The sequence below is a fragment of the Zonotrichia albicollis genome, chromosome 1, assembly GCF_047830755.1.
Source record: "Zonotrichia albicollis isolate bZonAlb1 chromosome 1, bZonAlb1.hap1, whole genome shotgun sequence".
NCBI lineage: Eukaryota > Metazoa > Chordata > Aves > Passeriformes > Passerellidae > Zonotrichia > Zonotrichia albicollis.
Genome location: NC_133819.1, coordinates 144690008 through 144715346, shown reverse-complemented (window position 1 = coordinate 144715346; position 25339 = coordinate 144690008). Strand labels below are relative to the sequence as shown.

Here is a 25339-nt window from a genome sequence, read left to right as displayed (position 1 = left end):
AAGTATAAGCCTCACAGTTTCCATTACTGCTACTGTAATGATTTTGCAACTCTAATTTATTTTTCACCATTTCAGCTGCTAGTTTGTGGCAAATATTTGGGGTAAAAAAAAAAAATAAAAAGAACCCAAAACCCCAGAGACTGCCCATCCTTGACAGGAACAGTCCTGGCATGCCTGGAATGTGTAAAACCACAAAAGAGCCATTTCTGTTCATATTACTCCTTATGAAATCCCCTTTTAAAGACGACTCGGCACTGGAGCTTTAGGCACTCAGCAGAGCCCCTGTAGGATTGCCTTTTACTTTGAAATGTGAGTTATCAGCCCAAGCCCAGGCGGGTTGGGGTATCTGACTGTTGTGCCCTTTGCTTTGAACTCCGGGACCGTTACGTGCACGACTGCCAAACCGGCCAAGCCATTTTCCTCCCCTCCTTTGTTCTGAGGTTCAGGATAGATAAAAACTGCACCAGGCTTGCTGCCTCACCAATGCTAATTTGACTGTTAATTTTACATTTAAGGGGGAAAAAAAGAAATAACAAAACCCAACACCACACACAGTGATTATCACTGTTACCCACACAAAGGCCAGAACAACCACAGCATGATTCAACAGGACCTGGGCTGCAGTGGCTATCTCTGGACACGCATGAGAACGTTCTTTGGCAATGCTGTTCTGCAGCTCTCTGACACATCCTTTTCTGCTTCTGAGTCTTTTTTTCACCCTCACAGCCTGCTGTAACATCAGCAGGGTGGCAGCCTGGTTTTGCAGGTTTTGATCAGCCCCATCCACTTATAGGGACACCTGTAGGGCACAGGCTGAGCAGATGCCCAGGGAAGTTGTGGATGCCCAACCCCTGGAAGTGTTGAAGGCCAGGTTGGAAGGGGCCCCGAAAAACCTGACAGAAGGCCTCCCTGCCCATGGCAAGGGAGTTCAACTAGATGATCTTTACAGTCCCTTCCCACCCAAACCAGTCTGTGATTCTATGTGAGTTTGCTCTGCTGGAGCACTGAGGTGATCAACTCATATTACTGCATACTCATGTTACTGTATTAGTGCAGTGCTGCCCACACCATCTCTTGAGGTGCCTCAAGTCAAATCCTACTCCTGTTTAAGTTACTAGGTAAACTTTTTGCTGGCTTCTTTTTGCTTTTTATCTCTTTTTTTTTTCATTCCTGAGGTTTCTGGGATCACCTTTCCAGTAGATCATCACTATAGCCATGTGGCAATCTGTAGTGTGAGGCTCACATCTGGTTTGAACTTAAGAAAGCACCAGATCAATGCAAGATCAAGCTGAAACACAGGGACTGTTAACCCCAATTTCCAGCACTTACTGCCTTTTGTTTGTGCAGACTGACATGGAGCCTTGCAAAATGCAAGCACTGTAGCTCACAAGCAAGAGGTAGGGCAGGACAAACATTAAAGACTGTAAGAAAGCACAGGCAAAGAAGTATCTTGTACAGAACTGAAAAAACAAAAGATAAATGATAAGCAGGAATTCCCCAGTGGGCTGAGTTTATCGGTGTGATTGCTTTCAGGACTTTTTTCTTGTTGTACCACCTTGATTTGCATACAAAGCATCTCTAACAGGAAATAGCATCTGTCCCGGAAAAAAAAAAACCAAGAAGGATAAGGATTTTTGCTGCCAAGAGTAAAATGTCTTTTGGCACCATATGACATGCCAGAAAGCCCCTCTCCTCACAAAAACAGTGGTACATTGCAGCTCTTCTTCACTCCTTGCATTGCATCCCATCCCAGGGGCTGCAGCACATAATGCAGCTCCTCAGGAGAGCTTCCATACTTAGAAAATCTGAAAATGAAAGAAAAAACAAGCAGGTGAGTTGATTTGCATTCTAGATTCACAATTAACACTGCACTAAATTAGTTTGTAGGAAGTGGAAGAGCAAAAAGGAAAACCGCCAACTTGAAAATGCAAATCTTCACCCTACTACAATCACAAGCCACAGCCAGGATTCCTACAGGCTAGGAAGGCACCAGTAAGAACCCATTTTTTCACTATTTTTTCAATGTGGTCACTTTATGAACTTGACAGTGGCTTGTGATATGTGGTTTCAATCCTATACATATATAGCCAGTTTCATTTCCTGAAAAGAGCATGAACAGAAAAGCAGAAAACCTTTAAAATGATTGTACAGGTCTTTCTGTCTTTTCTTTCTCCTTTTTGTCTATTATTGCTGCCTTCCTACACTAAAAAAGCCATTTATTAAATTAGTACAGCATTAAAAAATGGATCTTTTCCCAAGGCTCTTGGATCATCAAGAATATAGGTTGCTGCTTTGAAACTCACACACCAACTTGGCAGCACAGCCCGGAATCACAGCATTTTGTTTGAGTGTGGTATACATACATGGATGCACACTGTTCCTCTGCTCATGGCTCCAGAGGTGGTGGTTCAAGCCCAGCAGTGAGCACAGTGAGGTATGTTCCACAGCCCTGTGCACTGGTATTGCAGGACCTCAGCTGTCCATAGCCATCAACAGTCACAGCCCCACGGGAAGCAGAGCAGCGAGTAAAATCTTGCTTTCCAGATGAGTAAGTGAGACAGTGGTAGTTATAACACTAGACCTCTCTGCTTTTTCCTGCAGAACTCAGGTCATTGCCTCCTCTGTCTGGGCTCTGTGTCTCTCCCTACAGGAGCCCACACCATTAGCAGGGAGAAGACTTTGCCACCCCAGGGCTCCTCTGTGCTCCTCTTCTCTCCTGGCTGTGGAGAAACACTCAGGGCTCTCCAAGCACAGTTACACGGATCCTATTTAACTATCAGCTAGGCACAGCCCCACATCCCAGCAGCTCTGCCACTCCTCAAGGGCTGGGACAGTTGTTGGGACCACAGGCTAACTGGACCTGCAGAAAGAAACTGCAGCAAAGACCAACAGCATGGTCTGCAGGAGCAGAAACAGCCAGATCTCAGCCCTCATTAGACCCCATCCAGACACTGTATCTTGTTTTGGTACAAGAAACACACGGACAAACTAGAGCAAGTGCAGTGGAGGAGCACTGGTAACTTGCCCAAAGAGAAGAGGCTGTGGGAGCTGGGCTTGTCAGCCACGGCAGAGATGGCTTTGAGGGATGCAGCAGCAGCCCCAGTGCCTGCAGGGAGGTCACTGGGAACACAGTGAGTTCACTGAGAGCAGGACTTGACCAAACAAAGTCATGAACAACCCAGTCTGATCTCACAGTTGACCCACCCAAGATCCCTTTCAGCCTGTATTGGCCATCTCCAAACTGCCACCAGTGCAAAGGCTTTGGAGGAAAGGGTGGGAATCACTCAGTGCTCAGGGACTGAGATATCCCCCAAGTGAAAGAGTTTGAGAAACAACCACATCCAAGGCCATGAAGGCCCAGAAGGCACCCCTGGGCACTCTGTCTATGTTCCTCTCAGGACACAACAAACCCCAGTCCTGCACGCAGTCCCACAGCAGCCCACAGGCAGCTGTTCATCTCAGCTGGGGTGCCAGCGGCCAAGGAACCTTTGTCCACATTTCATCTGCAACACACACACATCCATCTTCCTCCCTTATGTATGTGCATAAATACACACACATAGTTACAGATCAATCAGGATTCCCCATGGCTAGGCCAATCACAAAAGGTCTCTCCATATACTGCCCAAGGCTGCAGCCTCTATTCCACAGGATGGAGATGCCTCAAGAAGCCTTCCCTCTGCCCCTCAAACTGCACAGCTCTGGTGCAAGAATGACCTAGCTACTCTGTCAACATGTCCACATCATCCTCTCCATCCCTTGTGTCAAAAGAAGTGTAGGAAAAATGTCTTCCTTTCAGTCAAAATAGCTTATGTTGCTAACAGACAGGAAATGTTCACAACTGAGAAGATGAAAAGGGACTTAACAGATAGCACTACCAAATTCCAGCTTTTTAGAAGGAGCTATACAAACTACAAGGTGATTGCCAGAGATGCTGGGTGGGCAGAAGAGGAGAAGGTAGAAAAGGAGAGGTTCATCTTCTTACCCCAGGTCACTAAGAAAGTCAGTGGCAGAGCCATAAATCAACTTCCTCCCCACTATCCCTGAGTTTGGATGCTCTTCATCCTCTTAATGCATCTGTTTGATAGCCAAGCTGTGCGAGGAGGTAAAGCTGCCCTCCTCATAATGCACATAACCGCACTTCTTTTTGGAGACCATTGCTTAAGGGATGCCAGCTCCCCACCAGAAGTCAGTCCTGACTGAGTATCATCTTTCAAAAATACAAACTTGCATCTGCATCAGGAAACCCACCCTGTTTCGATAATATGCTCACCAAAGTGTTCTGAGATGTGGTCTCGTCTCACAGGAACTTAGAGGCTCTAAGGGTTTATCCACACGTGACATTTTTTGCACTTGGAAGTGAGACCAGCAAGCATTTTTACACCTACCTATTCAAAGAGTTTTATTTTCAGTACAAAGAGGGTATCAGACCACTCAGTTTCAACTTCTGCTGAAATTCCTGTGTGACCCAGGACAGCTCATTTCAAGCAGTTCTGAGTCCTCATGGTGACTTGTACTAAACTAAATTTCTGTAACTGCACCCATACCAATATCTGCATATATCAGCAGGAAAACCACAGCTTCAGGCAAAATTAGTATTTTTGTACAGAAATAAAGACTGAAAAACCCCATCTCCAGCACCTCATTGATAAGTAAGCTCTTGAAGCCAGATATACCTTCAGAAACAGATTCCCTCTCTTCTTTCTACCCTCCCATTCCTCCAATCTTTGAGCTAGGCCTCAGGGCAATACTTTGCAACTTTGTTTGCCAAAGGAGAAGGATGCTTTCTGTCTGGGAAGCCGGGAAGACTGTGCTGGAGCAGAGCAGACCCCGGGCATGCAATTACCCAGGCAGCAGCAACAATATGTTAATTCACTGGATCACTCTGAAATGAAGCACAGTGCAAGTCCCTGGAAAAAGTGAAAAGGAGCCTGTTAAGGAAACTGTGTGAAGGCCTTGTGCACAGCAGCCCCTTGGAGTCCAGACAAGGATGGACTTTGCACAGACATCATTTTTAGACCTGAACTGGCAGCCAGCACACCTGCTCTTCCCACCGCAGGGCATCCAGCAGGAATGACGGGACCTCAGCTCAAGGCTGACAGGGGACATTGGGAAACATCCTTATTTTTAAGAGCTGCAGACACATGCATTAGCCCCTGCAAGGGGCATTTGGAGCACTCATCCCAAGGAGATCACAGCCATAATGCCACGCACGTTCTGTCCATGTCCAGAGATTTCTCACACTATGAGGAGAGCAGTCAGTAGTCTCCTCCTTGGGGTCTGCAGCTGCCAAGCTCACATCCTAAGCTCAGCTCCTCTATTCAGTTGCCTAGAGCTCCTTAGGTAACTCCTGTCCTCCAACAACAAATAACAAAGCCAACCTAGCAAGGAGAGGAGAAACAGACTGAAATGGACCTTCAGTGAATTTGTTATGAGAAGTCAAAGCCCTCAGAAGGTCTGCACAGACTGGCTACCTCCTGGTGCATCATCCTTCTCCTGCTGACTAGGAGTGCTCTCCTCTAACACTCAGACAGAAACCATGGCCTTGTCACAGCATCACGACAGAAGTACTCCTGCACTCCAAAATCAGATGGAGTGCCTTGCTGCAGGCAGGAACACTGGCTTCTCTCCTAGGGAAAAGGGACAGAGGAAGAGTCACAAAATCTCCACTACGTTCCTGTGTTGGACAGACTGCCCACCTGCACACTATGAATGCAGATTCCAGATATCACAAATCTCCTTGAGGAGCAAGCAATGATTTCATCAAAGGCAAGGGCAGCCTTAAACCTGCATGGCCTCTTGTAGAGAACTTTCTGTTGTAATCCATACATAGATTAAACTCACCAAGTGGAAGAGTTGCACACCAAAGCTCTTTCTGCATAAAGCTATTGACCACTGAGTTGATACATTCAGGTCAGAGGCTCATCTGTGCTGACACACTTCTTGAGGAATGAGAGTGTGGCTTTCATGCATAAATACAGCTGTTACCCTGAGGAGCAAGGGGTGATCAGTTTAATGCCAAGAAGTTTAAATTCAGTACTTACATTGTACCAAAACTCCTGGGTTGCTGCAGAAATAGGATGAACAGCAGAAAACATCTGGAGAAAGTCTTCTGCTAGCTTCTGCTAGGTACTGGTTTTTTTGGAGACAGTTTGAGAGTAAGACTAAGACAAATCTGATTTAAAAATGCATTTGTTTTGCACAGATTGGGTTTTGCTCTCCAAGGAGATGAGAAAAGTAAAACACAAAACTGAGCTGCAAAGACAACAGTGCCTAGCCATGAGCCCTGGCCTTTGCAAAACTCTTGATGGCTGTCCCTAAATGGGAGCACTTTGCTGCCAGATGACGTGTCCCAGACGAGATGACTTTCCTGAAAAGCACTGACAACACGCAGTTAAAAGCTCAGTTCAGACAAGCAGTGAAACAAGACTGTTTTCTGGGCTGTGAGTTGAATATTCAACACTTTCCATGTTTGCTCTCTCACAGGTTATCTGGGCTGCACAATCAGCAAAACTGCAAAAACACTTGCTGGGGCTCAGCTACCAGGCAGTCTGTAATGGAGCTGTTCTGGAGGAAAACAGAAGTGTTATTGTGCTCACGGCTGTCCCAGTACAATTAGTCATATGTGATGGAGAGATACGTGTCCTCACAGAGCTCTTACTGCCTTGTCAACAGATGAAGTCAAAATGAAAACATCCCAACTATCAACAACCAACCTGAAAGCTGAATCATGAACCCTGAAAGCAGTCTCAATGCTGCAAAGAGATTTCTTCTCTGCAGAAGACAGCTGGATTCCTTCCATCCATCCTCTTTTTCTTCTTCCCATATAACTTCTTGACACTGCTCAATGAAATAACATTTCTTCTTTCATCTTCCCATCCAAACCCTTCTCTCCTTAAGCTGAGCAATGCTGTAGGGCCAGGAGAAGAAGGCACACTTAAGGCAAGAAGAGGAGAAGGCCTGAGCTTGGGTGGTGGGAACGAACATCCCAATTGTCTTCTCTGCATGACCTCAGACAACCTCCCCCATGCTGCTCTGTCTCATTTCCCCACTGAAATAGCAACAGTCACCCATACAGGGTGACTACCTGGACTGGTGTTTCCAATCCGGGCTTAATACTGACAATAATCAGAGGAGGCTGATGGCGTGCCAAAGCTTCCCTTACATGTCAGCATCTCATTTGGTCACACAGCAATACTCAGCACAGCCCAGACCATGGTTTCGTGCAGCACTTCTATACTTGTACACTTCACAAATATCTCTGTCAGTGTCTTCGTGCTCCAAAGATCTTGGCAAACACTCCCTATCACAACAGCACCACTTCTGTGCTGGAAGATTAGGAGATCCACATTCTCTCTTCATCAATTAACAGACATGGTTTGACAGGACATATTCTTGCATCTACACTAATGAGAACGATGTAGAAGACTGTCAAACAAATGCACAGAGTTTGGCTCATGGCTGGTACCAGGGGCAGAACATTAGCATCCCACTTGGTTGTTGGGACTTCTCTAGCTGGAATGTTACCTGTCCAGGATGCACCACATTGATCTCAAAGGTTGGGACTTCTCTAACTGGAATATTACCTGTCCAGGATGCATCACATTGATCTCAAAGGGATCCTGTGGTCACTGCAGAGAGAACTCTGGATCTACACGTGCATTGCACGATGGCAGACCTGGGAGTAGACACTCAGCAGTTCCTCTTGATAACCATTACAGAATTCATTTGGAAACAAATTTCTCTTTCAGAAGCCTCTTTCCCGGCACTGACAAATGTTTCAAGATGCAATTTGCACTGCCAGGGCCCTGGGAAAGTGCAAGGGGAAGCAATTTGCTCCATGCTCTGCTCCATGCTGAGCGTGGCCAGCAAGAAAAGGAGCTGTTCAGTGGCTCCACATCCATGTCAGAGCTCATAAGAGAAAATAAATCCTCCAGATTCAGGTGATTCCCAGGCCGAGTCTCAAACAAACCTACACATCTGTGCTCAAACCAAAGAGCAGACACACATCAAGGCCAAAGAGCCGTAGGTTGCCATGGCAGTGTGCATGGGTGATTTTATCACCCTTATCAGCTGCAACAGCATTTAGTCCCATTATCAGAGCACACTAGTATTTTTTTAAGGGTGAACTAAGTGGGAGAAGCTGAAAATCAGTGTTAGCCAGAAGACAGAAGTCAGGACAAAGCAGGAGCCCTTGCTCTGAGTGATTTGCCTCCCAGGGGCACACAGACATTTACCCAGCCCCAGGCTCGTGCTGGAGATGATGGCAGTGCTGGGCTGGTGAGCTCTCCTCTGCACAGAGGGATGCACAGCCCTCCAGGGAGCACAGCAACAGCAAGTGGAGGACAGTCGCCTGTGCTCTCCATGGAGCCCAGGGAAGTAGGTCAATCCTTCTGCTTTGCTGAGCCTTTTGGCAGGTCGGTGCCATGCTGCCATCGCCGCTCGCAGCTCATCACTTGGGCTGCGTGACAGCCACATCGTTCAGAAGTTAACAAATTCAATACATCTAATTAAATCAACCTTGGCATCCATTCAAAACTCATCTTGTGCTTTTTTTTTTTTTCCTGCTGTTTTATTCCCTACTGTTGGTAGTAAAGAGACCCAGCGAGGTGAGATGCAAGAGAAGGTTGCTAAGGAGCAAGGCAGTTTTTATCTCTTTTTTTCTCTCAGTTTTTTATCTCTTCCTTATCTCAGTTTTTATTTCCATGCTGCTCTCCTGTCACAGAATCACAGAATCATTAAGGTTGAAAAAGATCTCCAGGATCATCAAGTTGTTGCAGAGATGCTTTGTTTTCCTTAAGGGAATGAAACAAATCCACATGGTATCATTCCTTATGCCTCTTTCCTCCTCTCCTGCCCCAGACAAAATGACCTTTTCCATCTCCTTGCAGGCTTTGCAAACAGAATCCAACACACCCTGGGAATCCTTTGGCTCTGCTGCTTCCATGCTGAGTGTGGACTTGGCAAGCAACCCAAGCTGGCACAGCTGGCAAAGGGCAGGCACATCAAAGTGTGACCTGCAGTCTCTGGCCTGGGCTGGACACACTGCAAGGTGGGAGCACATCTCCCACCACCAGAAAGCAGCAGGAAGACCACTGGAAATGGCTCATGCTGGCCAGGGTGACCCCAGTTGCTCTCCCATGCAGTTCCTGACTTACACCATATGCCAGCACTGCTTGGTAGATGTGGCCATGAACATGGGATCACACTGGAGAAGCCATCCAACACAGGCTAGTGGATGGCTACAGAGCGCTATACAAAGACCACAGCATGAGGAGCTGCCATTTGCATGCCACCCTCAGTGACATCAGGACACACTGGTGAGCAGCCCATACCAGTCCTCTTCCACAGACTGACATGGACACTGGGATCATCCTGTCCAACCTCTCATGTCTCTTCACTACAGTAGACCCTTCCTCTTCCACCAAATTTTCTGCTTCTGCCATGACCTCCCAGCCCTATGACCATCACCTGGAAGTCAGGATGGTGACATAACCTGCTGCCTTTCTGTGCTGTGACTAACAGATGCCAACAAAACTGCCATTCTCAGTTGCAGGAGTTTAGTTAAAGACATTTGGATCATCCCAGAAGAACACCCTTCTGGCTTGGATCCTAGGAGAAAGTTTATTGGTTTTCCATATTTTCATGTTTTCTATAGCCTTGCTGGCCTGGGGACCCAGGACTAGGGAATATGCCAGGTACCACGAGACTAAGCCTATGCAGTTTCTTTCAACCAAGCATTGTTTCCTCCATAGACTGATATGAAAGATCTCTCTGTCAAAGAGGGGAGTGTTTTGCATCTGTATGGCGGCATTATGCACAGAAATTAATCTGCAGTCTGTTCCCTACTATCACCTCAATGCCATACTTGTCCTGCCTCCTCAAAATGTAGCTGTTTACCTTCCATGTCTGCACTATTTCCTCTCTAATCAATTCTCCTTCAAAATAGCTCCTAAAATACTCAAAACAATTCTGGGTAGCTCTTCCTCCAGACTCCTGAAATGACACTGTGCTAAGGTGCTGCTTGCTGGCAAGCAGACGTCAGTATGTTGGAAAAGCTCTGGCTCCTAGCATTGCAGCTGCACAGTTGAGTGCTGTTCTCCTGGCAGGAAAGGACATTTCATACAAAACCTACTGCTGATCCCTTCCTCAGGACTATGAAAATAGTCTTAAAAGCACTTTGAACTCCTCTGGTATGAAAGACACCAGAAGAGTATAAAATATCCCTCTTCCCCATGGCAGAGGATGTCACACAAGTCTCTTCATGAGCGCAGGAAGTCTTTCGCTGCAAAAAAGCTGCCCCTCCTCACAGGAAAGATGATGCGTGGTGCTCTGCCAGGCTCAGGATCAACAGTCCCCTCTCACCCCTTCCTTGCCTTTTGCATGCTGGCCATGCATGCCCCAGGCTGCACACCTGCAGGAGCACTCCTGGGCTGGAGGAAAGTAGTGCCAGCAGAGGACACCAATGCAGGGCAATCACCTTGGCTGCTGTGAAACAGCACATCTGCCCCAACAGCCTCCCTCCCATCTGCCCTCACTGTCTGTCAGAGTCTCTCCCATGTGCTTACTACTTGTTCTGTGAAAAATAAATTTACATTTCTATTTACATTTCCTTCAAACTGATCAGATTTGTGCAGGGCAGTTATGTGACCTCATACAACAGAAGCCTTCCCAGCCATGCCAGTAGCACTGTGAGCTGCATGAATGCAGAGGAAAGGGCAGCCTTGGAGGAGATGCAGGTGACCCCAAGAGAAGTCAGGAAGAGTAAAATCCAACAATTTCAAGCAGTGGTTGCGCATGCTGCCCAATTAAGCAGTAACTCACCTTTGCAGAGCAAAAGTTAGTGAGAGATTCTGGTGGGTTTAAGAGGGGTGGGTGATGGGAGCTGCTCTTTCAAACACAGAAAGAAATGGGGTAACCACTAAGTGCAGAGCAAGCACCACGGTCTGTGGGGTTCTGGGCTCTTTCAGTGGGTTTTGCAACTGGCTTTCTTCAAAGGACGAAGAAGCACAAGAAAGTCCCATCTCTGCACTGCACATTACTGCTCTGATCAGTAAGGATACAGTTTACAATTATGTGGTTTGGACTGCTGAAACACATCAGGTTCTACAACACAGACCTAGGAGCTGTTGGAGCACAGACAGGAGAGCAGTGATTTGCACTTCCAGGGTGAGAATGAAACCAGAAGCTGCCTTTGATACTCATACACACAGAGCATGTTAGTAAGTGCAAGCGGAACAGTGTCCTTAGAGGAAGAGCCATCAGCTCAGCATCATCTTTGTACTCAATTTTTCATGTTTTCTCTTGAATGAACTTCTGATGCAAGAAGTCAAAAAGATAAATTAATTTTAATGCATTTGCTCTTTTACAACACTTAGGTACATGAGGGACCAAACAGTAGGACAGGTGAACAACCCAAATGAACAAACAGCATCAGTTTGGGAGCTTCACCATCCCTTAAGCAGCAATTTCTTGCATTTTATTCTCTCCCAGTCCTAAATGGTGGGTCCAAGGAAAATTACTGGCAGAGATAGGAGAAAAAGATCCAGAGGACCAGTGTTACCAGTGTTCCCAAATCCTGTGCACTCTTTCATGTCTTCCAGGTAACACAAAGCAGCTAACATCAGCCTGCCTCAGGGCTGGCCTGGGTCTCACCACAGCTGCTTTCAACTCCAACTCAGCCAGGACCAGCCTGCATGGACTCCCTACCCTTCCCCCCTTCCTTAAAAGGATCCTCATCATCCCCTTGAGCTCAGGGGAGCCAACAAACCAACAAACCAGCATCCACAAAGCACTGAGACAAGCGAGCAGCACAGGGCAGTGCAAGTGCTCAGCCAGCCCAAGGCAGAGGCTGAGACATTTCACACCACTGCTGCCAATGTCTGCACTGCCGGCAGGAACACTGTGGGGCCACGACAGGAAATTGGGTCTTAATCACCAGCTCACTTTTCATTCCCCACTTCAGTTCTGCTATTTTAGCAGCTGCTGAGAGCTGGCTCTGCACTTTCAGATGAGCAGCCGTTGGGGCACAGGGTTTAGCTTGAGTGTTTTCACTCAACTGAGGCTGCAACTCCAAATGCAAAGAGCAAAATGAGGCTGGGGGAGGCTCGGGGTAGTGATTTGATACCAATCAAGGCTTTAAGACACAACCAAACAAGCACCAGTCTCTTGCACAGGCTGACACTGCCTGGGACAGGCAGCCAGGCTGGTGAGGCCACACAGGCAGGACAGTGGCACTGTGCAGACCTACTGACTGGGCTTGCTGCCCACTTACAACAGCTGTGTGACATGGTCCAATGCAGATGTGTCTCCAGGTGCTTCCCCTCCTCCTTGCTAATAGGACATCTATAGATCTGCTGCAATAGCAGGGTCAGCTAGAGCAGCTCCCTGCTCAAGCCTTGCAGCACCCAGGGAGAGCCCCTTTGCAGGGGGAAAATCTGCTGCCACCATAACCAGTGCAGATGGCAGAGCCAGCACCATACACCTGCACCAGGGACCATCTGAAAGGGAGAAGGTGCTGGGAGCTGGAAAGAGACACAGCCAGAGCCCAATGGAACAACCCTCCCTGTGCACCAGTGTAAGGATGCTCACCAAGCACCCATTAGCCTCTGCTCCCCATGCTCACATGGCCTGTGGACCTCCAGAAGGCAAGTGTTAAAATTATGAAATCCTTGAGCCAAGACAGAAACCAACATTTGCCACAAAACTAATTGAATCTTTGAGGAAAAGGACAGTATTTACTGTCCCTGTACTGCCTCAAACAACACTATTCCTGAAAAGATTCTGCACTGTTCTTGTGCCATGCCCTCAAGTCCTGCTTTGCCTCCCCACCACATCCACAGGTCACAGATGCAGTGGGTGCACAGACTGTAGGTGACTCAGCCACTGCCAAGTTGCAAGTGACCTACAGGAGTTTTCCCTTCTCCAAGCTGGCCTTGATCTGACCACTATCTTCTTCAGAAAAGGATGGCAAGTCAGACTTGCTGCAAGAAGGACCCACTAAACTTGCACTAACACCCCCCTCTCTCCCCAGGCAGCCCAGGGCATGAGCACTGCTACAGCAAGTGTAGGATTCATCTCATCCACCCTAGAGCCATCTGAAGTATCCTATCTAGTCAGAGTGAGCTGGCTGGGGCACGCCACATCTCATCAAAGAAAGGTGTTTGCAGCCTTGGCACCTGCATCCAAACAAGTCGGCACAGGGTGCTTCTGCAGGTGATGAAGAATCTGCCACACAGCCAAGGAAGGTGAAGGTGCAATTTGTCCCATCCATCAGGGGCCCATCACACCTGAAACCCTGTGGACAGCGTTGACTAGATTGCCCCTGGCTGCAGCAGAAACCAAAAGCTGCACTGCTGACCTACATGGTGGGGGAACACTCCCACCTTGCCAACCAGTCAAGTGCAAAAAAGCAGACACTTCCAGAGGGCAAAACTGCTCTCAAAGCCTAACTTCAGCACCTGACATGTCACTGCCTCCACCTCAGTGCACTTCCAGCCCTTAATCCTCCACTGCCCCAGTACAGGGAGACAGAATAGATATGCCACATTTCAGCTTCCCACCTGCTGCTCCAGTTCTCCCAGTAAGCAAAGATGGGCTTGTGCTCATACAGAACAAGGGGTAAGGTGCAGATGCACATCAGCTCATCCTTAGCCCTGCCTCTGTGGGTAGCAGCTTTTGGCAACCAGGTAGGTTGGGAACTAGGAGCAGCAAGATCTCAAACAGCTCCACAGGGATTCATTTCACATGAGGATGGTTATCAGAGCGTGCAGATGAGTAGTGCCTTCAGCACAGCTGTATTAACACATCTCAATAAAACTCCCTGAGACTCCAAGACAAAAAATGCCACATGGGCAGCTAATTTCCACCTAATAGCACATTTTCCTTTGGCAGAAGTTATAGACTGCGAGTGCTTCATGAGCCATTTGCAGGAACATTTGTAGGCACTACTGAGGAACTCAGAAACTTAATTATCTCTTTTAAAATGACCTGTGTGATTTAAAAACCTATTTGGACTTCAGGTGCCCTGGGATCTGTAATCCCTGATTTAGTTGCTTAGCTGGCACAATCTTGAAGTTACCATACAGGCCATTCACGTTGCTATAAATTGTTCTACCTACTCACCAAACCCTCAAATATGCCCCCAAATTCACCATCCCAAAATGACAGAGAGAGAAGCAAAATCCCAACAATCACCTCCTTATCATTATCCGCTACCTGCCTGAGCTTCCCAAATGATGGCAAGAGCACAAAGCCCCTCTACTGGGGTGAGCAAACTTTCATCACAAACAAATGCCCAAACATCTTTAGACATAAAAAATATATAGATTTAGGGAAGTTATTATGATTCTCGGAAACTTTTTGCAATGCTATTACCAAGGCTCACCAGCAGTTTTTAGAGCCCAGTGGCAGTTCACAGCTTGAACCCAAAGACATACCACACACAAACCCTCTTACTAATACTGGCCTGCAGGGCTGGAAAGCCCCTGTGCCTCTCTCAGTTCGTGCTGCACTGAGGTGACATGCCTGGGTGCTTGATTTGAATATGTAGAGCTGAGACCACCCACGGGGGAAGCACAGATCCTGCCTCTGAGCTGCCACCCTGACCCCAGTGATGCAAGGTGAATGGGGCAGGGACAAGTGCTCTCATTCCTCTACCCCAAAAATATTTCCACTAAGTGATGGTTAAGAGCATTCATCAAAATTTTGGGGCTTTTTTAGACATGCCAATGAGGGAGGATATGGCCAAAGTGGAAGAACCTGCTGGTAAATTCCTGCTGCCCTGGCCCTTGCATTCACTGACTGATGCTACATGATCCCCAAATGCCAAACTCCCATCCTTTCTACCAAGAGCAACATCAGATTATCACTCAAAAAAATTTAGTCCTGAGGTAGTTTCATAGCATGTGAATATCTCTGATGCAGAGCCTAAACAGAGGAGGCCTTAAAGGCATTTTCTACTCTATGAAGCAGGGACCTAACTGAGACTATGTTACAAGCCATCATGCAGGAGTTTCTGCTGGAGCCAGATGCAAGAAGTTTTTTTTTTATTTTACACAAGATCAGGATCCAGTTCTTTACTCCAAAGGGCTGTTACAGCCTGAAGAACACAAGCTCCAATGAATGTAGCAAAGAATCAAAAACACAGAACTATAGAATGGGTTGGGATGTAAGGGATCCTCAAGGATGATCTAATCCAACCCCCTGCTATGGGCAGGGACATCTCTCACTAGATCAGGTTGGAGCTCTGTCCAGCCCAACCTTGAACACTTCCAAGGATGAAGTGTTCCACATGAAGCATCCACAGTTTCTCTGGGCAACCTGCTCTAGTGTCTCATCACTCTCACAGTAACTGCTGAGACCTAAATCATGCTGCTGGGACACAGCACAGATTTTTCTTCCAGGCTCTGGTTCATGTTTGCTGAGAAATCAGGTGCAGCACCTGACATGCCTCCACTGCCCCACTGGAAGGTCCTGCCCCAGGATCCTGGTGGTGAAAGGGACACACTGCTCAAGCCACAGCTTCTCAGTCATGGTAAGCATCTTCCTGGAAACCAAACATCCTCAGCAGTTTAAAGATGGTATGAACCACAGGTGATGCCCAAGAGTGCAGTACAGGTGGGGTCCCAGCCATCCCCAGTGACACCACCCACACACAGGTAGGTACATCAGGCAGAGCCACATGTGCTGCCATCACTGGCAGCATGGCCTTTGCTGCAATGCTCCCTTGAAAAATTTCTCCTTTTATCTTCAAATTTCCACATTGCTGTATGGTCCTTTGCACCCATCCAAGCTAAAGCCACCTCCATCCCTGCCATCCCACGTGGGTTAATACCTCCCCAGGAGCTGCACATATCCCCCACCTTCACAGCTCAGCTATCCTGCTATCACAGCTATCCTGCACATATCCCCCACCTTCACAGCTCAGCTCTTGTTGCATCTCCCCCAAGGGCAGGCTCCTTTCTCTTGCTCATCACTTCTTAAATCTCATCACCTATTGCTCACACAGCCTTGAGACCAGTGGTTTTGGAAGCAAAAGGAGGTTCAGACAGGTGCTCTCAGGTAGCAAATTTGTCCCTGAATGTAGCAATTCCAGGGCCTCTCATGGAGCTGAGTTCATCGGGTACAACTCTCACTTGCCATTGAGTCAACGGGGTTTTTTTTTTTGCACTTTACTGCAACCAGTATTTTTCCCTTAATGATTCAAAAGTAACATGCTGCAACAGCAGCTGTCTCACCTGTTTCTACACCTTCTGGTTTGTTCTGTTGAAGAAGAGGTGTAATGGCTCTGAAAAAACACAAACAAAAAAAAAACCACCAAAGAATCGAGGAAAGACACTAATAGCATCTATTAAAAAGACAAATATTGCATGTCCTGGAGAACAGCTATAAAAGCTGCAGCCTTTCAATCCTAGCTTTCATTTCAAGGTGACATGAGCTGCCCCGTACCCTGTACCCCACTGAAGAAAGCAAAACCTCCCCTCCCTGCCAACCCTTTAGATGGATAAACCAAGGAGAAAAGGTGCCAGAGACCCAAAGCACATTCATGGAAAAGCATGGACAGTGAAATTAAGGTTTCTGGCTCTTGGCATCACACTACAGCTGTTATAAAACAGGATATCCATCTCAGCAGCAGCTATCAATACTCCAGCATGAGTCATCTGCAATACTTATCTAATGGTGAGTAAGCTGCTCCTGTCAGTCATACTTTCCAGATAAATCTGTGAAGAAAACAAGAAGGAAGAAAAAACCTATCAGAACATGTTATCAGAGAAATAAAATGTAGGGCATGGTATTTGGTCAGCAAGACAGCACACAAAGTGGCAGAGGAAAAGGTGGTTTGGGGGTCATTGGATGAACCATGCTACACCAGGAGCTCCAAGACAAACATCGGGGTCCATATGAGTGAAGTACCACTAAATCAACCACAATGTGACCCTTCCTGCTGGTGGAGGCTTCAGCCAGCACCTATGGCAGGGACTGTGCATGACACAGCTTTTGGGACTGGGACTCCAATGTACAGATGGTGTCAGCCTGGGGGGTTGTGCTCATCACTTCCCTGCCTGGCAGTGATTGTCCAAGTGAGGACACAGTGCTCAGGAAGATTTGCTTGGGGTCAGGGTCTTTAACATCCCCAGCAGCAGGGAAACCCCAACCCAGCCATGCACTGGGTGCAAAACAATCCTAAACATGGGGGATGCTTCCCCACCTCCCCCAGTTTTTACTAAAGGACAACAACTAAATTACAAATAATTTAGTGGTGAAAATAATGACAGGAAAAGATAAAGACACCTTCTTTCAAGTCTGTTTGAGGAAAGCAACTCTGAATGACCACACAGGCTCATTTGCATGCAGCCATATGCGACCTTTGTGTTCGCTGCCTGCCTGTGCATTGTAGACTCTGGTGAGCCACAGGAGGTGAGGCCAAGCCTCAGAAAACTTTCTCACAGAGAAATTACTGCTGGGGAGGTGGAGGAAATACCCCAAGGGTCTCCCAAGGGGGTATGGGTGCCTCACAGAAATTTCAGAGGGGAGCTGGGGAGCGGAGGCTGTGAGGGGAGAAAATTCCAAACACCTCACCAACTTCACATGCCAGAAAGTGAGAGAAAACCCCATGCATGAATCACCCTGTGCTGATACCTCAGAGCCACTAAAGTGTTTCACACAGGCTGCCATGCAGCCTCCTGCCAGAACAGAGGAGCCCATTTGCTGTTCTTGCAGCCCAGCTGTGAGGCTTTGTGGGCAAGGGAGCCCAGGGTGGGCACAATGCTCCTGTCAGCTTGCCTGCAAGTGGGGACAGGCACAAGGGCACGGCTGTGGGAACCAACACACATCCACCAAACCCCAAGACCTCCACACCCAATACTGAAGCCTGAGATGGCCACCTCAATCTCCTCCTAACTGGAAGGGACTGGAAAATAAGAGCTCTTGTCATGGCTAGCATTTCATAGAATCTCAGAATGGTTTGGGTTGGAAGTTGACCTTAAAGATCATCCTGTCCAAATAACTGCCATGGCCAGGGACAGTTTCCAGGTTGCTTAAAGCCTCATTCTGGTTTTGTGCACTTCCAGGCATGGGCATCTACAACTTCTGTGGGCAAACTGTCACAGCATCTCATCACCCTCATCATAAAAAAATTTCTTCCCCATGTCCAAACCAAACCTAGCGTCTTTTAGTATGAAGCCATTCGCCCTTGCCCTATCACTCCATGTCCTTGTCAAAAGTCTCTCTTCAGACCTCTTGTAGCCCCTTCAGGTGTTCTAAGGTCTCCCCAGAGCCTTCTCTTCTGCAGGCTGAACAACCACAGCTCTCAGGGCCTTTCCTCACAGGTGAGATGCTGCAGCCCTCTGATCATCTCCATGGGCTCCTTGGACCTGCTAAAACAGGTCCATGTTCCTCTCAGACTGGGGACCCACTGCTGGGCATTTCACACTGCAGCCCCAGCACTGCTCAGGGTGATCTCTGCTTTCCCTTCCTGCCCTGAGGACAAAGTGCAGGAACTGACACAATAAAGAACAAGCTAGACTGTGATTTTTCTCTGGGTTAGATTTTGTTCAAGTCAGTGCTGCAGTGCTGCAGAATCATGTGCACCCAGGCACCACCAGCAGGGATGGGATCAGTTTGAAAGACTAAAGACAGTGGGACCAACCCCTGTGGCATGGGCACACTCACACTGGGTGAGAAGGGCCACATAACCCCACCCTCACATGTCATTCTCAGCACTTAATTTTCATCAGCCAAGGAATAAAACTGATTCCTTCATTGGAGCAAAGCTCTATATGGGGACAGCCATTTAGAAATAAAACCAGGCCAACTTAGTCTCTCCTGAAACCTCAGACTTATTTTCATATACATATTTTTCTCCCTTTTTTTTTTTAATAGGATTGAGAAAGGCCTCACTGGAGCATGAATTCCATAAGCACCCACCTCAGACAAATACATAATCCTGCCCAGAAACAAACCAAACACCTTAATCCCAACACTTTTATTAAAAAGTTTCCCCGAAAATGAGAAACTTACTTTCTATGTTCAGCCTAATTACCACCATAACAGGTGAGACCCATTTGCTCCTGAAGCATCAGCATCCTTCTGTCTCAGCAGGTCATCCATCTCCTCCCAGATACACCTGCACTGGGTTGAACAAGCAACCTGCTGCTCCAGGCTTTCCCATCCCAGGTCTTCCTGTCCACCTCTTCCCATGTGTGAATTTATCTGAAGAACATGAGAACTGGACCCAGTAAGCACTCTTGGTTCTTACCCAGAACCTTTCTAGGTTCTCCACTGAGACCCTCCTATTAGCCTTTTTTAATTTTGGGGTTGGGGCTTGATTTGGTGTTTTTTGTTTCAGTTATGCTGTATGATCAGCCTTTTAATTGCCTTTAAAATGGCAAAAGATGCATTACATATGAAATTAGTATGCAGGGAAGAGGGGGGGAAACTGTCATATCTTCTTGCCAAGATGCAAATGAAGTGCTGAGTAGGAACTGAACTGGTCACAGATGTAATCTAGCCTTGTCGGTGCTTTGGAGCATGTGTGATACAATATTAGACCCAAATTAGGAGATTCTTACAAATGAAAAGACCACTTTGCCAGCTCAATTTTCAGTGAAAAAAAAAAAAATAAAAAGCAAGAGAGGTCTATTTGGTCTAATATAGCATTTAGCCTAGCCAGTTTTGCAGGAATAAAAAGAACAAAATCAATAATAACCTATGTAGCAACCTATCACAGTTCTGCACATTTCTATCAGTAAATATATTTAGCTGTATTACAAGGATTGCCCATCTGTATTACGATACAAAGGCAAACAAATGTGCACTGCCAGCTTTGGACCAAGGCTCTGGAATTTACAGAAGCAAGGAAAAATCAACAGGGGCTTTGCCTGAATAAAGACCGCTGGTTTAAGCACACAAGGCTTGTGCCAGTGTTCAGTGAACCAGCTTGGCCTGCATGTGTGTGTGCACAGTTAAAGATAACCATCTCAATATATTTATATCAAAGAGGGAGAGCGAAAAAAACCTCACATGCAAAACATGGTGACGTTCTCACAGATCTTGCAGATCTGGAGGCAACTGAGCTGCGCTCTCACAAGAGGTCACAGCTCTGGAGTTAATAACCCTCTGACATGGGTTTTCCGAAAGGGGACCTCATTTGACTGCCCCTACAACTGCTGTTGTACACAAAACTGGTGCAAAAGTCACATAGCAAGCATGTGGTGAGGTGATGCAGCACTGCAGTCATTCAGCTCCTCATTTTCTGCAGGCTGGAGAACAGTTTTGGATTCCTTATTTTGGGCTTGGAAGTTTAGAGATTGGATTCTTAAAAGCAAATGTGTGAAAACACTGTTGCTCCTAACCACTAGTGTGTCTGTTTGCTTAAGTAGCTTTGTGCTGGTACTGGTGAAGCAGTTGTGTTTTTAATGGAGCAAAATCGCAGTCGCTGGTGGAATTCAAGAGAAGTGCAGCTCAGCATCATCTCCTCTGCTGGATTTGCATCTGGTTTGGTCACTCAGCTCCATGCAGCTGCTCCAAGTGCACCTCCCAATCCCTACAGTAACTAGCAATTCTCTTGGGGTGTAAATATAGCTGTCACCAGAGATGTCTGCAGCCATTAATTAAATTTCCTGCTCTAGGTACTGCGTACCTCTCTTCGAAAGCAGCAGCCTTGACTCAGCACACGCCAGAGAGAGGGAGAGGCCGTGATGCTTCACTTTCTTGAAAGGTCAGCAGGGGAACGCCCCGGAAACCCTGAGTAGCAACACCTCGTCCTTAACCCAAGTACAGGAGCTGTATTTAGGCAGCTGACTGATCACAAGAGCTGCAAGGACACGCGTCTGTTCAGCAGCAACCAACTGGAAATGCGGATGCCTTTTATTAGCCGCCCTTGTATTTAGCTTGGCTCGGAAAAGCGTGCTGCTCCGCTGGTGGGTCCTGCAGCGTATGGAAGAGCAGTTATTAGTGAAGCTAATTACAAACAACGTGGCTACTTAGAGGGCTAAAAATAGCGTGGTGTATTAATAGATGGAGTGAAAACTGGGACACGGAAGATGACGGTTTTGATCTTGAGTGCAGCAGCATCCTACGCGATCCCGGGTAATTCTCTTCACCTGTGTGTTTTGTTTTCACAGCTTACAAAGCAGGCAGGAAAACATCTTCTCAGAAAGGCTGAGAGGCTGAATTCCTCAGCATCCTGGAGCACTGAGAGGTCCTCTCTTGTACCACCACACAAGTGGAAAACATTCCTGTGTCAGCCAAACTGGCTCTGTGACAATAATTTCACGCCATTTATGTGGCAACTCAGGCGACAGTTCCCAGAAAGCTGTAACATTTACCTTAAATACCTGAGTTCACTAGTCACTGATCAAAGGAATGCAGCCTTTGGAAACGGTTTCCAGTTGACCTGGGGCTTCTGGAGCAGAGCAGCAAGTGAAGCCCTCGGTGCCTGCCACCGATCTGCAGACAGGAAAACCATTGCAAAGGGGGAAGCATCTGACTCACTTATTCCGTGCCAACTTTAGCCAATTAAAAAACCGTATGATTTGCATCTTCCTAATGACCAGAGGCACAAAGACTAGCAATGACACCATAAACCCCTCTGCCTCCCCACCAGACAAGCTCAGTCTCAGCCCAGCATCTGCGAGCACACACATGAGAAATCAAGCTTTTCCTTCCCCCCAGTCTGTAGCCTCTCAGCCAATCTAATAACAAGAGCAAACAGGACCCTGACTACCCTTCCAAGCTGGACAAATACCACTGCTGTGCTGGAGAACATCTCCTGAACAGCAGGAGACCACACCAGCCATCAGAAGGAAAGGACATGAGGAGCCACAGCTTGTGTCCCAAATCCCTCATGTCCCAGAGAAGCTCCAGTGCCAAACCTGGCCAGGCTTGCAGGCACCACGCAAGCTCCATCTCCCCAGCTCCCAGGCTTTCTTTGAAACTTCACAGTGTTTGGCTACATGCAGGGCAGCGAGATGTGTGCAACCCCTGGTCCATACATGCAAAGCTGTATTTGAGTGGATCAGTGCACTGCTCCAGGATGCCAAATTAAGCCCTCTACATCTATCCCTCTGATACAGCTGTTCCTATGAAGAATAAAAACAAAAGGTCTTGTTAATGATGCAACTGATGTGTTATAGGAGAGTTGTGTGACTCCTAGTAACTATATTGCAACATACCTTAATGAGTAAGAAAGGGCAGTGGAAAATTAATGTGCATTTGCAGAGGGATTCATCTATTTATTTAAAACAGAGGGCATGCCTCTGAAACAAGACAATGCAATCCCACAGTCAGTGACAGTTCTACCTTTGCACTGATGTAGAAGAGATAAGACTCTGCCCTTGAGTGTTTTGTTACCTTCTGGTCAAGAGTTCAAGATGATAAAAAAAAAAGCCCAACAAAACAAAAAACCCTGCAAGAAAACATAAAAGCCACAAACCATACCAGTTTCAATACAAACAAACAGGAATGTTTTCTTAAGCCTTTTCTACCATGGAAGGAGTGAGATAAGTGGACCTTTCATATGAGTGTTGTGAAAACAGCTGCAGGAAGATAACGACAATTGAAATATATGTCAGATGGAACTGTAAGCTACTGACATCTCAGGCTGCGACTGTTCCCACACCTAATCTGCAAGATGAGCAAACAAAAACATCTAACAGTGCTTCCAAAAATCAGCACCTCTCAGCTGCACAACTGGCTTCCTGACCAGGAGGGGTGGTGGCATCCCCTTAAGTGGAGGCTGAGTCCCAGAAGTGAGTGCCAAGCAGAAAGAGGAAGGATGGAGAGGGGAAGGAAAAGACACAAGAAGGAGGAGCAGTCTCCTTCCTGCTTGCTCTTGTGATAGAAAATCTCTCAAGGCTTCTGCCACCTGTTGTGTTTTCTAGTGGACATAAATTCCTTTACCACCCTCAAGAGCAGAAGCTCAGTGGAGCTCAAAGATGCTTCAAGAGCTAAGCATGGCCCAATGCAGCCAGAGTTCCCACTGAGCACTAACAGCCCTGGGAGAAGACCTAGCCCAAGGCTGAGACACTGGAACTTCAGCAGGGCTTCGAGCTCCAGCTCTACCATGCCAAAACCCTCCCTGGATTTGGGAGAGGTGTTTTACATTCCACAGAACTCCACAGAAGGAAGGATGACCCACTCTTCTGCATTTTGCTCCTCACAGGAACTCATCTGCAGGCCTGCTGCAGCCAGGACCTGGGCAGACACACGAGAACTGCCCAGCACTGAGTCTCTGCTGCTGATGGGTGCTCAGGGGCGGAACTCCACAAACCACCAATGGAACATGAAAAGAAAGCAGCACCAAATTATGACTGTGGGAAAAAAAGAACATATATGCCTGGTGCATCCTTCTTTTTCAAACACTCTTCTTTTTTTTTAACCTATGACTTAGTTTTTTCTAAAATATCCCTTCACATTGGGACAAAGCAATTTGTGGAGACGGAGATGCTCTCTAAAGCCAATATCCATTGCACCTGTGACAGACCCAAGGATTTTTACCCACTTAAAAGTAGAGCAAGATGTTTCAAATTGAAAAAAATATATATAAACTGTCAATGAAAGTGATTTTTTTGCCTTTTCTTAAATCATCACCTAAATCAAACTAAGCAATGTGAAATTAAAATAGGAAAGGGGAAACTTCAGCCAGACATTGGGAAGCATTTAACAACCTCATGCATCTTCCTGCTGGGAAAAGCTTTCCACAAGGAGGTCAGGGGCAGGGGAGTGAAGTCAGGCCTGGCTCCCAAGCTCAGGGCTGATCCAGCCAGCCCTGGCAGCCCAGAGCCAGGACAGGATGGGGGGTCCTGCCCAGCTCCTCCCAGCACGGAGCCCGGCTGACTTCATCGGAAGTGAATCCCCCTTCCCCTGCTCCCCCTCCGGCCCCCATTCATGTTGGGAAGGAGCCTGGCAAGCCCTGGGGGGATTACAAGGCAGGGGAAGCAGGAGGTTAAAACGCTCTGAGGCCCCTTTCAGTCTGAAAGACAAAGTAATGGCGAAGCTAAAACAGATGCTTTGCTGAAAATAAAGAGTGGTTTGCACAATTCTCAAAGAGAAGCCAAAAAATGAAAATACTGTGTACAGTCCCAGGAAACGGAGAGCATCCTGTTCTTATAAATAGCTACAATAGTTGTGTCTACAATAACATTATTGCAGCATTTTGAAATGATGCTAAAAAATAATGTGCGTTATTTGAAGGATAAATTTGAGATGGTACAAAAAGGAGATCATGCTGCTGAATGTGATGTAATGAAAGCCCTGAGTTAAAAAATATATGTATTTACAATTTACTTCCATGAGTGATACAAGGGGAATTGACAAGACCAGCCACCCAGGCACAGAGACAAGCAACTACACATTTAAATGAGCTCTCCACAAACACAGCAAGAGATACCAAGACAAAGCCATGGAGAGATTGTTAGCAAATGCCCCTTATAAATGTAATAATTGTTGACTCCTGTTGCATTTGGTAGGCTGACCTGTTTCCCTCAACAATCAGAGAGAAGTGATATTCTGAGAGAATATTTCTGTAGGTTCACTAACATTTTATCAGGGTATTTTATGGTGTTTTGATCCAGCTCACCTGTGTAGGTGAAGGGATGCTATACTCAGGCTCTGGGCTCACTTTTCTACTGAACCTGCCACCTCAGCAGTTGCCAGCAGTGTCTTGGCACAAGCATGTCTCTGCTGCTGAATGGACTGAAAATGTCATATTTCTTCCCTCTCAATTAATGCAAATGGATCAACTGAAATAGGAGATCACAACTTGCAGGATTTCAAGAATCACAAAGTGTTTTGAGTAAGAAGGGAGTTTCAAAGCTTTATTTAGTTTCAATCCCCCCTGCCATGGGCAGGGACACCTTCCACTAGACCAGGCTGCTCAAAGCCCCATCCAGCCTGGCCATGAACACTTCCAGCCATGAAGCATCAATAACTTCTCTGGGCAGTGCCCCACCACCTCACAGTAAAAAGTTGCTTCCTTATGTCCAACCTAAACCTGCCATCTTTCAGTCTGAAGCCATTCCCCCTTGTCCTGTCACCCCATGCCCTTGTAAAAAGTACCTTTCCAGCTTTCTGATAGCCCCCTTAAGTACTGGAAGGTGCTCTATGATCTTCCTAGAACCTTCTCTTCTCCATGCTGAACATCCCAAGCTGTCTCTGTTTTACCTCACAGGAGAGGTGCTCCATTGGGACACCAGAGTAGATAAAGGCAGCTCCCCTGGAAGTGAGCCCACCTTTGGAGTTTGGGCTCTGTTTATTTATATATTTGATCAACACCTCTGGATGCTGCTTCAGAATGGCTAATGGACTCTGATTGTCTTCAGTCTCTGGAGCTCTAGGG

General features: G+C 47.0%; 1 long non-coding RNA gene across 1 annotated transcript in view; it reads right to left on the bottom strand.

Annotated features, from left to right (window-relative positions):
* Positions 1-1105: 1105 nt before the first annotated feature.
* LOC102075101 (uncharacterized) overlaps positions 1106-25339 on the bottom strand; it is a 124386-nt gene continuing 100152 nt past the window's right edge. Inside the window, exons 5-6 of the long non-coding RNA XR_270429.3 lie at positions 16239-16721; positions 1106-1805 (exon numbers count right to left, since the gene is read on the bottom strand). This is a non-coding gene — a long non-coding RNA (uncharacterized LOC102075101). The remainder of the gene's footprint in view (positions 1806-16238; positions 16722-25339) is intronic.